Consider the following 13,203-nt stretch of genomic DNA (forward strand, 5'->3'; position numbering starts at 1 on the left):
CATTTATTGATTTGTGAATATTATACCATCCTTGCATCCCTGAGATTAATCCTACTTGGTCATGGTGAATAATTTTTTTTTGATGTATTGCTGACTCTGATTTTCTAGTATTTTGTTCAGGATTTTCACATCTATGTTCATCAGGAATATTGGTCTGTAGTTTTCTTTCTTTGTAATGTCTTTTTCTGGTTCTGGAATTAGAATTATGATGGCCTCCTAAAACGAGTTTGGAAGTCTTACTTCTTCTTGAATTTTTTGAAATAGTTTGAGGAAATGGGTATTAGTTCTTCTTTGAATGTTTGGTAAAATTCCCCCATGAAGCCGTCCCGGCTTGGGCTTTTGTTTGTTGGAAGAGTCTTGATTGCATCTTAAATTTCTTTTGTTGTTATTGGACTGTTCAAGTTTTCTATCTCTTCCCGGTTCAGTTTTGGGAGACTATATGTTTCTAGAAACTTGTCCATTTTGCTTAGATTGTCGAATGTTGCCATATAATTTGTCATAATATTTTTTAACAATCCTTTGTATTTCTGTGGTGTCAGTTATTATTTCACCTCTTTCATTTCTGATTTTGTGTATTTGGGTTCTCCCTCTTTGTTTCTTGGTGAGTCTAGCTAAGGGTCCATCAATCTTGTTTATCTTTTGGAAAAACCAGCTCTTTGTTTTATTGATCCTTTGAATTGCTTTTTTGGTCTCCATGTCATTTATTTCTGCTCTGATCTTTACTATTTCCTTCCTTCTACTTTCTCTGGGGTTTTCTTTTTGTTTGCTTTCTAGTTCTTTAAGTTGTGAGGTTAGATAGTCTATTAGAAATTTTTTGTTAGTTTGTTGTGGTAGGCCTGTAGTGCTATGAACTTCCCTCTCAGAACTGCTTTTGCTGCATCCCATAGATTTTGTGTTGTTGTGTGGTCATTTTAATTGGTTTCCAGGTTAATTTCTTCCTTGATCTCCATGGTAACCCATACATTATTCAATAACATGCTATTTAGCCTCCATGTGTTCAAATGTCATTGCATGTTCTTTTGCAATTGATTTCTAGTTTCATGCCATTGTGATCTGTGAAGATGCTTGATATTATTTCAATAATCTTGAACTTGTAGAGATTTAGTTTGTGCCCTAACATGTGGTCTATCTTTGAGAATGTCCCATGTGCACTTGAGATGAATGTGAATTCTGTCATTTTGGCATGTAATTCTCTGTAGATATCTGTTAAATCCAGGTGATCTAGCACTTCATTTAGAGTCTGTGTTCCCTTGTTAATTTTTTGTTTAGAGGATCTATCCAGTGATATAAGTGGGGTGTTGAAGTCCCCTGCTATGAATGTATTGCTGTCAATTTCTCCTTTGAAGTCCTCCAGAAGATTTTTAATATATGGTGGTGCTCCTATTTTGGGTGCTTATATGTTTACCAAGGTTATATCTTCCTGTTGAATAGATCCTTTCAATATTATGTAGTGGCCTTCTTTGTCTCTAGTTATGGCCTTCATTTTGAAATCTATTTTATCAAATATGAGTATTGCTACCCCAGCTTTTGTTCTGCTTTCTGTTTGCCTGAACAATTTTTTTCGTCCCTTCACTTTCAACATGTGTGAGTCTATTGTTGTGAGGTGAATCTCTTGTAAACAACTTTATATGTGAGTCGTGCTTTCTTATCCAGTCAGTTCCTCTGTGTCTTTTTATCGGAGCATTCAAACCATTCACATTTAAGGTGATAATTGATATGTACTTATTTATTGCCAGTTTTATTTTGTGTGGCTCTATTTTTCTTCCTATTTCTTTTACAATGACAGCAGTCCTTTTAGCGTATCTTGCAGTGCTGGTTTGGTGTTCATATATTACCTTAGCCTTTTTTATTTTGTCTGGGAAAGTCTTTATTTGACCTTCTATTTTGAGTGATAGTCTTGCTAGATAGAGTAGTCTTGGATTCAGATCCTTTTTTTTTCATGACCTTTATTACTTCATGCCACTCCCTTCTGGCCTATATTGTTTCTGTTGAGAAGTCTGCTGGGAGCCTTATGGGGTGTCCTTTGTAGATAATCTGTTTCTTATCTCTGGCTGCCTTTAGGATTCTCCTTTGTCTTTAATTTTTGGCATTTTAATTACTATGTGTCTTGGTGTGGGCCTGTTTGGGTTCTTTTTACTTGGGTCTCTCTGTGCTTCTTGAACTTGAATGCCTTCTTTCTTCACCAAGTTAGGAAAGTTTTCTGTCACTATTTCTTCAAATATATTCTCTATCCTTGCCCATTTTCTTACTCGTCAGCGACTCCTATGATGCGATGTTATTACGTTTCCAGTTGTCCTTCAATTCTCTTAAGCTATCTTCCAGTTTTTTAATTGTTTTTTCCTTTTGGTTTTCTGATTGGTTGATTTTTTTCTATCCTGTCTTCTAATTCACTGTCCTCAGCTTTCTCTACTGTGCTAGTTATTTCTTCCAATGTGTTCTTTGTTTCTGCTATGTCATTCTTCATTTCCACTTGGTTGGTTTTCAACGTTTCTATATCTTTACTCATGGTTCTGATGACCTTACTCATGCTGTTGAGCTTCCTTAAGATCATGGCTCTGTACTCTACCTCTGATAATTTTTTAACTGCATTTCATCTTTGATAGAGTTCAATTGTTCTTTCATTCAGGATTTGTTTCTTTGTTTTACTATTTTGGCTATCTCAGTGGGGTTTGGAGCCTGTCAAATTTTTCCTGTGGGTGTTGGAGTTCTTCTGTTTGTGGCTCCCTTTACTGGGTTTAGATGGGCCTGGGCTTGCCTATGTTAAACACTACTGTCAAATCTTACTTACCTTGGTAGATTTGCAAGCCCAGGAAAGTTTCAGTTATCCTCTAGTTTTTTCCTGGAGGCTAGTAGTCTCAGTTACAGTGTGCCTTGGAATGTAGCCCTGGTGTTCTGCATAAGAGGATTTCCAGAGGGTGGGATAGATGCTGGTTGTTAATAAGCCTCAATTTGCATTTCTTTGCCTCACCTGGGAAAGGCTGAATCTCCAAGAGGGGGAGCTGCTGCTTTTCCCCACAGCTCTGGAAAGGAGCACACTGGCCACTATCCTTTGTGGCCACAACTCAGCAAAAACTCTCAGTGCCCTCCAAATCCCGGGTGTCCCCACAGAGTTCCAGCCCAGTCTGCCCTCCCTTTGCTGTAGCTCCCACGTGAGTAGCTGTGGCTATTTTAGTGCTCTTTCCTGGCTCTCTGCATTGTGGAGTGGGCTTGGTCTTTATTCCCCAAGGGCACTGCTCATAGCTAAGACTGCTGCTGTTTATGGGCTCCCAGCCTGCCACCCTCTCTTGCCTCCGCAGTCCCCACCAGTGTCCCTGGTTATATCGTCCTGACCTACTGCTTTTCCATTGCTTTTTCTGAGGATTTGTCTTTATTTTAGTTGTAATTCCCATTTGGTCCTGGGGGATAGTCTGTGTAGTTTCTATTCACTCCACCTCCATTTTCACATCCTCTATGCCTATGCTGTGGGCAGCTGGGTCACACGGGCCTCTCTGGTGCCTCCGCACCCTGCAGGTCCTACGGGAAACTGGATTGCACAGTTCCTTTGGGGACCCATCTCTATGCCTATGTTATGGGGTGCTGGGTTGCGCAGGCCTCTCTGGTCCCTCAGCACCCCACAGGTCCCACTGGTAACTGGATTGCACAGTCCCTGCTGGATCACACAGGCCTCTCTGGTGCCTCTGCACCCTGCAGGTCCCACAGGTGGGCAGCTGGGTCCCACCAGTCTCTCTTGGGCTCAGTCTTCCCACTGCTGTTGTGAGCTGCTGCAGGAGCCCCAGGTCCCGCCACTGGCAGCTGGGCAGTGCTGCTGACCCATGGGGCTCAACTCCTACTCAGTTTTTGCTATAGTTTTTGGGGATGGGTCTCAGCTGGTGGTCTGTGCTTCTATTGCCTGGGAATGGAAGTCTGCTCCCCAGCCTCTGTTGCTGAGGGTATATCTGGACTCTGATTGAGCTACTACTGTGGGGGATGGTGGTGGGCTCCAGGTTGTCCATGGCTTCCACAACCAGCACCTTGGGATCTCCACTACTGTGCACTGGTCTGTGTTGACAGAGAGTGTCCACTGGTTCAGTGGTGTGCTGGTAGGCTCAGGTTGCTGGGCCCTAGCTGCTCCCAGGGAAGACCAGGGATCTTCAAAAATGGTGGGACCTCCCCGTGGTGCAGGGAGAAGTGCCCTGAAGGGCTGCTTACCATGGTAGCCAGCTGCTCCAGTCCACAGCACAGGAACCTTCTGCTCAGCACTGCAGGAGTTTGGTCGTCCACCTTCACGTCCACTCATACTCTCTCACACACTAGCTCACTCTCTCACACACTCACCCTCCCTCTGGTCCTGCCTGCCACCATCTTCCATTGCCAAAAAAGCATTTTTATATTACTAAACAATTAGTTATTGAACCATGTTGCAGTAACAGCACTGGGCCAAGAAAGAGGCAGTTTGGTATTACAAAAAAAAAAATTAAACATCTCAGAGCTCATTGTTTGAATGTTGGTTTTGCCATTTGCCAGTTGTGTAGCCATGGTCAAATTATTTCACCTCTGAACTTCAATTCCTTTATCTGTAAAATATTAAAATAATAATAAAATAATAATATTTGCCTCATAAAGTGTTTGTGGAGAATGGTTAAGGCATATAAAATGCTTATAGTACAGTTCCTAAACCTAGGAAATAATCCATAAATAGCAGCTATATTAATAATGATCTTGTGGAAAGTTCTTTCACATCTCTGCATTTTGCTTTTCTCATCAATAAATGGAGAAAAATGCTCCATGTTAGGGAGAATCAAATGAAAGAATGTCTATATGTAAGCTTTGAAACCCGAATTCTGTAAAACTGCATTATGTTAAAATGTATGGTAAAAAAAGGATTTTATTTTCCTACTTCACCCATCCTCCCTGGGAATTCAGATCAAAGAACAGATGAGGAAGCGTTTTGCAAAGCAAAAGCATTATGTGAGTATAAGATAACCTCATCATCATTGCTATACAGTGCTCCAAGAACTTCATATGCCCATTGCTATTCCTTGGCATTCTTTGCATGCCTAGCTTTGGTGTCCCCTGTTGTAGTACACATGCCCGTTGTAGGGCAGTATACTAGAGCTGTCAGTTGGCCTCTGAATGAGCTACATGTTGAAGTTTAAATAAGAGTAGTAGGGCCTTGGCCAGTTTGGCTCAGTGGTTGGAACATTGGCCCGCGGACCAGAGAGTCCAGTCCGTGGGGCCACTTACCTTGGTTGCAGTTTGTCCCTGGCCCTGGCTGGGGTTGTGTGGGTGGTGACCATTCTGTGTCTCTCTCACATCGATGTTTCTCTCTTTCTTCCTCCCTCCCTTCCACTCTATCTGAAGATAAATGCAAATAAATAAATAAGAACAGTAGGTCTTCCCCCCCCCTTTTGTGTGTGTGTGTTAATTTACTTGTTTATTTGAGAGTGTGGGTGGGAAAAGAGGAAATACTTGGCTTGGGTCATGGTGGGAGGGAAATAAATGATAAATGGGAGATGAGAGAAATGTGGACTAGAGAGAAAAGACACGATTAGGGAAGGGGACCTTTGAGAAGAAGTGAGTGATTTCAGACATAAGCTTTAATTACTAGTTAATTTTTTTTATTATTATTTATATTATACCAGCTTGGCAAGAGGCATAGAAAACAGCCCCGGTAGGGAGTAATGAACAGCCTTCCCTTGTGTTTCTCTTCCCTTTTCTTTTTTTCTTTCCCTCCTCTTTCTCCTTCCTTTCTGTCCTTTCCCTGATCACTTACAGAATATCTGCTATGTGTCTTCAAGTGTGGGTAGCACCTTTAAGCTGCCACCTACTTTTGCACATATCGGTTGGTATGTAAAAGCGAAACTCAGGAACACATTTTTCTTATCTGGCTTCAGCTCAGCCCAGCTCTCTTTGACCTTTCCCTTTCACTGGATTCCTTCTTTTTTTCTTGCAATCTTCTAGTTCCTGACTTAGATACTAGAGATTTTCTTCTTCTTGGACTTGCTATCTTTCTTTATATCAGTCACAAAGATGAGGAAGACCAAGGCTCTTTATTTGATCTTATACTTTAGTAGGAGTAACAGTGTCTCATATGTACAGACCATTATATAGTTTTTAAAATATTGCTTATCTGCCTGGCTGGTGTGGCTCAGAGGTTGAGCATCGACGCATACACTAAAAGTTCACTGGTTCGATTCCCAGTCAGGGCACATGGCCAGGCTGTGGGCCCAATCTTCAGTGGGGGGCATGCAGGAGGCGGCCAATTGATGTTCTCTCTCATCGATGTTTCCTCTTACCGATGTTTCTCTCTCTCTCCCTTCCTCTCTCTCTAAAATCAACAAAGAAAAAATAATAAACTATTGCTTATCTGACATCTGTAATACTGTCAATAAAAAAAAATTGCTTACCTTGTTTGATTCTTATAACGGATTAGTGAACCAGATAGAGTTGATGTCACTATTCATATTAGAAATGGGGAAGCTGTCCAGGATCATATTGTGAGAAAGTGATGGAGTCTGGAATTTGCTTTCAAGCCAATAACTTCTCAGTACACTTAGGAGAAAAGGGCTAATTTTCACTAAGATACTGAAAATGGCATAATGGCTAGGAGGCTTAGCACTGGTCTTTGTGTGATGCTTTAGACTTAGGTTGAAGAGAGGGGTATGCAAAGTTGTTCATGTGGACAATACTACAATAATGAATACATAATAATACAGAAATTAACTCTGTGTTTCACATACAACTGTAAACCTACTTTTGCCCCTCCCTGTATATTATCACCTAATCTCTATAGCAACCAGCAAGATATTTCATTGATTGATTGCTCACCTTGTTTTAAATAGGATTTGAGCTAGTAGGGAGATATTATTTCTAATTTGCAGAAGATGAAACTAAGCCTCAGGCAAGTTGAGTAACTCGATCAGAGTCACACAGTAAAATATGGTGTCATGGGAATTAATAACATGTGCCTGGCATCCCATTCCCCTTCCCAAGAAAATATGGGAGAGGCTTCATAAGAGTAGTGAGTAGTCCGGTTTAGCAGACAGGAGAGCCAAGAGTGATCAGAATGATTAGGTGATTCTAGCTGTCTGATTGAGAGCTTTAATTTCAATGCTTCTGAGTTTAGACTCTCTTTTAGGCAGTTGTGAGCCATAGTAATTTTTGTGCAGGAAAGTGGCATTATCAGCTATGCTGAGGAAGATGAAGCTGGCAGCATCTCCAGCATAGATCAGAGAAGGAAGAAACTGGTGGCAGGGAGACCAACTAGGAAATACCCAGCTGGATACCTGGACAACAATGCATTCTTCTTCTTAAGAATAGATTTTTCTTTACTATTATTATTACTCATGGGTAGTAACTTGATTTATAAAGAAGAGATGTATGTTAAATTTAGAAAATGTACTCAAACTAACTTGTAAAAGAAAGGAAAATCCAGATTACAAAGTGATTTACCTAAGTAGGCCTACGAGTCACTTACAGAGCTGGTGGTTACTTTGCTGAGGCTGAATGTTTGCTCAGCATTTATCTGTGAGTAATTTACAGTAATATTTTCCTTTGGAGTGCTCTAGCTAAACTTCTAATAATATGATCCAAAATGGTTAGAGTACTTCAATTTTTTACCTAACATCATTCAAATGTAATAAAATTGGATCACATTAATACTAGAAATACTGGACCTCAGAGGATATATTATTGAGATGGTACAAAGATATTATCTGTCACATTCCACTAATATTAATCACTGGAAATTTGTCTAAGTTTGACCTTTCTCTCCATTCACAGTGCCACTAATACAATTTAGGTGTGCACGGAATCTTACCAACCTTTGCAACAGACTTCTAGCTGCTCTTCATAATCGAGTCTTTTCTCTTTTAACTCAACCTCCACAATCCAACAGTTTGAAAACTACCCCTTGGTCCTCATTGTTTATTGACAATTGTTCCATTTCCTTAGCATAACATTTAGCTTAGCGTAGCCTTTAAAGTCCAGCTCAAACTCCAGTTAAGCCTTAATTAAGCCTTGTTCCTGTAATTTCTTCTGTCTGGAATAGTCTTCCTTTGTTTTTATCTAGAATTTTTAAATTTAATTATTTAAAGACCTATTTGTCTATCACCAATCTTATAATGATCTCAAATAGAGCCAGTTCCTCTCTCCTGTGGAGTAAAGGGTTTTCTTCTGTGTGCTGTTCAGGCCTCTGTTAGAGTGTTCACCATCTTGTATGAGAACTAGCTGCTCAAGCTTCACCTGTTAGATTGTGAGCATCCTGATACTGAACATTATGTCTATATATATAGTCATGATATGGTTCAGAGCCTTTCGGCATTAAATATTCAATAAATGCTTATTGGGTGGATGATCAACTGTGCTTTTCTTAATGTCAGAGAAAAAATACTGTTTTGCTAACTATACATGTATTCTATTAGAAGCCTGTCTTATAAACTCCTGGCTGACCTAGGGAAAAGGCCCCTAGTCCTAGGTAAAATTCTGAAAAAGGTTGTTAAAAGTACATAAATGAGTCACAATTAATTCTATCTTTTAAAGTACTCATTATGTGGCAGATTATGGGATAATTATGGGCTAAAATAATGTCATGTAGTTCTACTTTCTTCTGTGTGCATTGAACTTTGTTAGCAGATTGTGCTACTGTCAGAGTCAGAGATGTTACTGGGCCATACGCAGTCTTGGAGAGAGTGGTTAGGTGTAGAGGCTAGCTTCTTTCCTGCTGTGGACTTGATTTGGGTTCATTGCTTACCCACTTTACAACTTGTTCTCTTTTAAAAGTTTATTTCCTGCCACTTTTTCAATTATGCAATTTCACAGTCCCATTTCTTACTCAATAGGCAGAGTGTCCAGGTGAAGAAGACAGGGAAGGTTTCAGACTCCCTAACATTTTGCTCCCATAGACAAAGGAGCTTCTATTATATGGAGGTCAAACCAACTTTGAAAAGCATTTGTTCATCAGGTGGAACTATCAATAACTTGATATTGAAATGTAACAGTGAAAAATGTTTCAAAGTCTCCGTGCTCCATAAGCTCGATGTAATGCTATCTGTTTAGCATTGTAGTAGATCTTCAGGAAGTCTACCTACCTTAGATCCTGTCCATGGAGAGCTTCATATGGAAAGTTTAACAGAACTTGATATTCTTATCAAGAAGTATACTCTTCTTGCCTCAAGTCAGCTTAGCAATATTTTCCATTAGCGAGCTTAGCACTTTTCACATTGTATTACAGTTATTTGTGAGCAGACTATCACTCCCCTACAATATTATGGAGTCAGGAACTGTGTCCTGTATATTTGGTTTGTATCCTTTTGGCACTAATCCAGATTACTGCATATAGTAGCTGATCGGTAAATATTAATTGGATAAATAGATTATAAATATATTTTATCTAAAGGGCCATACTTTTCAAACTATATAAATATATGGAAACAGGGTGGAGTAATTGAAACTGGGAGTGTTTCAAAAAATTTCAACTATATGGTCATTTAACTTATAATACTGTTAAAGAATAGAATTAGATAGTAGTTCCAGGGTGTTTTGGAGACTAGAAAATCTATATTAATGCACTATTAGTTAAATATTTTATGAAATTTTCACAGATATTACTATTATCTGTGAAGTTATAATTTCATTATTACTTTGGTAAATATGACTTATTTATATGTATAAGCTGTGATTGAAAGTAAATAACATAAGATACTGTCTTAACATAGGAATAACACTTTGCTATGCATTTAAGAAAAGTTGTTTTATTTTGAAATAAGTTGTGGTCGTCTTCTACAATCTGATGAAAAATGAATCAATCAGTATAATAAAAGATATTATATTGATTATATAATGTAACAAGAAATTCTAGAGTTCTCTTGTATAGAATTTACAAGAGTCATAAACCCAAAGCCATTAATGTCTCAAAGCTTTGACTAAACTAATTTTTTAAATAAATGTATAATACACAGTCTTCATGAGATTTCTTTACAGTACTGTGATGGTAGGTTTTTGTATCAACTTGGATAAACTATGATGCCTAGTTATTTAATCAAACACTACTGTAGGTGTTGCTGTGAAAGTATTTTGCTACATGTGGTTAACATCTACAACCAGTTAACTTTAAGTAAAGGAGACCATTCTTGATAATATTGGTGGGCCTCATACAATTAGTCAAAGGCCTTAAGAGCAAAAACTGATGTTTGCCAGAGAAGAAATTTTGCCTCAAGACTGCAACTCTAATTCCTGTCTCAGTTTCCAGACTGCTGTTCAACCCTGTAGATTTCAGACTTGCCAATTGCAAGAGTCAGTTCCTTAAAATCAATCTTTGTCAATGTCTCTCTTCCATTGCTTCTGTTTCTTTGTAGAACCCTGACTGATGAAAGTACTAACACATTTTAATAATATCTAACACACGCAGCACAGGCGGTTAGCTAAGCATTATACATATATTAAGCCATTTAATTCTCATCACAGTCACACAAGATAGGTTTTATTATTACTTTAATTTTATAGATGAATACACTAAAGTGCAGAAAGTTTAAATGATTTGACCTATGTCATACAGCTAGTAAGTAGAAGACCTGGAATTCAATTAGGCAGTCCATTTCTTTAAAAAAAATTTAATTAAGTATAGTTGGTATACAACATTATATTGGTTATATTAGTTTCAGGTGTACAATATAATAGTGATTTGACATTTTTATACCTTACAATATGATCACTCCACTAATTTTCTAGTTATCATCTGTCACTGTGCAAACTTATCACAATAGTATTGACTATATTCCCCTCCCCCCTTTCACCAATCCCCCACCCTCTCCCTTCTGGTAACCATCCTTTTGGTCTCTGTTTCTATGAGTCTGTTTTTGTATTGTTTAGATTCCATATATAAGTGAAACCATATGGTATTTGCCTGACTTATTTCATTTAGCATAATACACTCTAAATTCATCCATGTTGTCACAAATGGTAGAATTTCATTCTTTCTTATGGGCGATTGAATATTCTATTGTATATATGTACCACATTTGCTTTATCCATTCATTTACTGATGGACATCTAGGTTGCTTCCTTATCTTGACTATTGTAAATAATGATGCAATGGACATGGGAGTGCATATATCTTTTTGAATGCGTGTTAAAGTTTTTTTATTATTTATTTTTTTATAAATACCCAGAAGTGGACTGCTGCATTGTATGGTAGTTTTTAGTTTTTTTTAGGAGACTCCCTACTGTTTTCCATTTGCTATATCAGTTGAAGTCTTACCAAGAGTGCACAAGGGTTCCTTTTTCTCCACATTCTTGCCAACACCTAGGCAGTCCATACTTCTTAAAGTAATAGATTGTGTTTCTGGACACAAATCACAGAACAAATAGATCAAGAGCAGACCTTAATTTAATTCTTTTTATTTCTCTGTTTATGATGGAGTTGAGGTTGGACCTGGTACCATTATACTTGCTACTGGCCTAAGATTAACAGTTGTGATAGTTAACATTTATTAGGCATATTTATTAACTATATATAGTAAAACCCTATCTACCGTATTTTATTTAATTCTCTCAATAATTCTGTGAAGTTGTTCTTATGATTTACTATATTTTACAAACATAGTAGAAGATTATGAAGTCAAACTCAATTCTCTCTGACTCCGCAGTCTGTATTCTTGAATGTTTCTGCCTCTTGGGGTATTATAGAATCCTAAGTATTTTGAGGAATCTTATTTTTCAAATAATCCAAGGCCTTATCCAATGCATGATGTTTTTATTCCATCCAGTATTCGTCCAGTCTCATCTGGAATCTCTCTAGTATTGCAGAGCCTGAGCAGATCAGCTCGGTGTTAGCTAAGGGACCGAGCCTTATTTTCTGAGGCAACCTGAAGCAGAGTGCAGATGGGGCAGATCCAAGCGGGAGTTTAGAAGGGGGCAGTTGAAAATCAGAAGGCTTAGTAACTGATGAAAATACACTTCCAACAAAGAAGTAGTGGATTTGTAAATGAAAGGAACCAAGTAAGAACTAGATTGAATACTTACCTGGCAGGGGAAATACCATGATCATGAAGGTGGTTTTCCCAGGGTGAGGCTTATCCATTGCTCTTTGGATGTGCTGATCCCTGTGGTTTCCCCAAATGTGGGAAACTCGACTGCATAATTTGTGGTAGTGGGGGACTGCGTTTGCGTTCTCCCTTGGCAAACAAAACAAAACAAAAATTAAAAGAAAAGAGAACTAGATTGAAACAGATACTTGCCTGGGACACTCTAACAGGCCAGTAACTATATGATTGGAAAATCTCCTTCCTTCCTTCCTTCCTTCTTTCCTTCCTTCCTTCCTTCCTTCCTTCCTTCCTTCCTTCCTTCCTTCCTTCCTTCCATTTTATGTTATTTTATTTTTTGTTAATGCTAACTCTAGGATATTTCTCTGGGACCTGGGATTGAACCTGCAACTCAGCTACGTGCTCTTGACCTGGAATCAAACCCACGACTTTCGGGTCCATGAGCCGACGCTCTAACCACTGACCAAATCATCCAGGGTGGAAGGCCAGTTACTTTAAATGTATAAGGTTGAGATATAGAGACGACTCTTCATTATGGGACTGTTCTAGTTGTTAGAAAGTTCTCCCAGAGATGGAATAAAAGTATGTTTTCCTAAAATGCTACCCATTAGTTATAATTCTGCAACCCAGTACAAATATACATTCTTTTCCATTAGTTTGAAAACCATCAACTATTTTCTTTTTCTTTTCCCAGCCTTTATTACCAAGTATTTATCTGATATAGGCACAACATGGAGCTTTGTGAAAGACATTAGCATCCCAATTCCGTGTTATTTTAAACATTAAGTAAGAAAATAGAGTGGTAAATAGTGAAGTATCTACTCTCATTGCAATGGTGCTGACTGAAATAAAATAATTTGCAATGGGGTTTTCTGAAAAAGGAATGGTAGCAATTCAGCTATGTTTAGGTACAGCCAAGATATTTAGAATAAACTACCCTGCATTACTCATGAGGAACATATCAGTAAAATAGAAAAAGAATTCTGAGTAGCAAGAGCCAGTTCTACACTCTCTTAGAGATTTGTTAGGATTAAGTAAAATAATGCAAATAAAGTGCTTAGCACATTGTTTGTCATTAATATTCAAAATACGAAAGTTATATTTTTTTAATGAAAAACATTGCTTAAATTAAATTTGGGGGTAATATTGTTAATACAGATTTCAGTGTACAACTTTATAATAC

At 38.2% G+C, this 13,203-nt stretch overlaps 1 non-coding gene across 1 annotated transcript; it reads left to right on the top strand.

Moving 5' to 3' along the window:
* Positions 1-11,992: 11,992 nt before the first annotated feature.
* On the top strand, positions 11,993-12,156 carry LOC118629106. The gene has a single exon (XR_004959356.1). It is a non-coding gene; the product is annotated as a U1 spliceosomal RNA (small nuclear RNA).
* The last annotated feature ends 1,047 nt before the right edge of the window (positions 12,157-13,203 follow it).

Source organism: Molossus molossus, unplaced genomic scaffold (genome assembly GCF_014108415.1).
Source record: "Molossus molossus isolate mMolMol1 unplaced genomic scaffold, mMolMol1.p scaffold_m16_p_13, whole genome shotgun sequence".
Taxonomy (NCBI): Eukaryota; Metazoa; Chordata; class Mammalia; order Chiroptera; family Molossidae; genus Molossus; species Molossus molossus.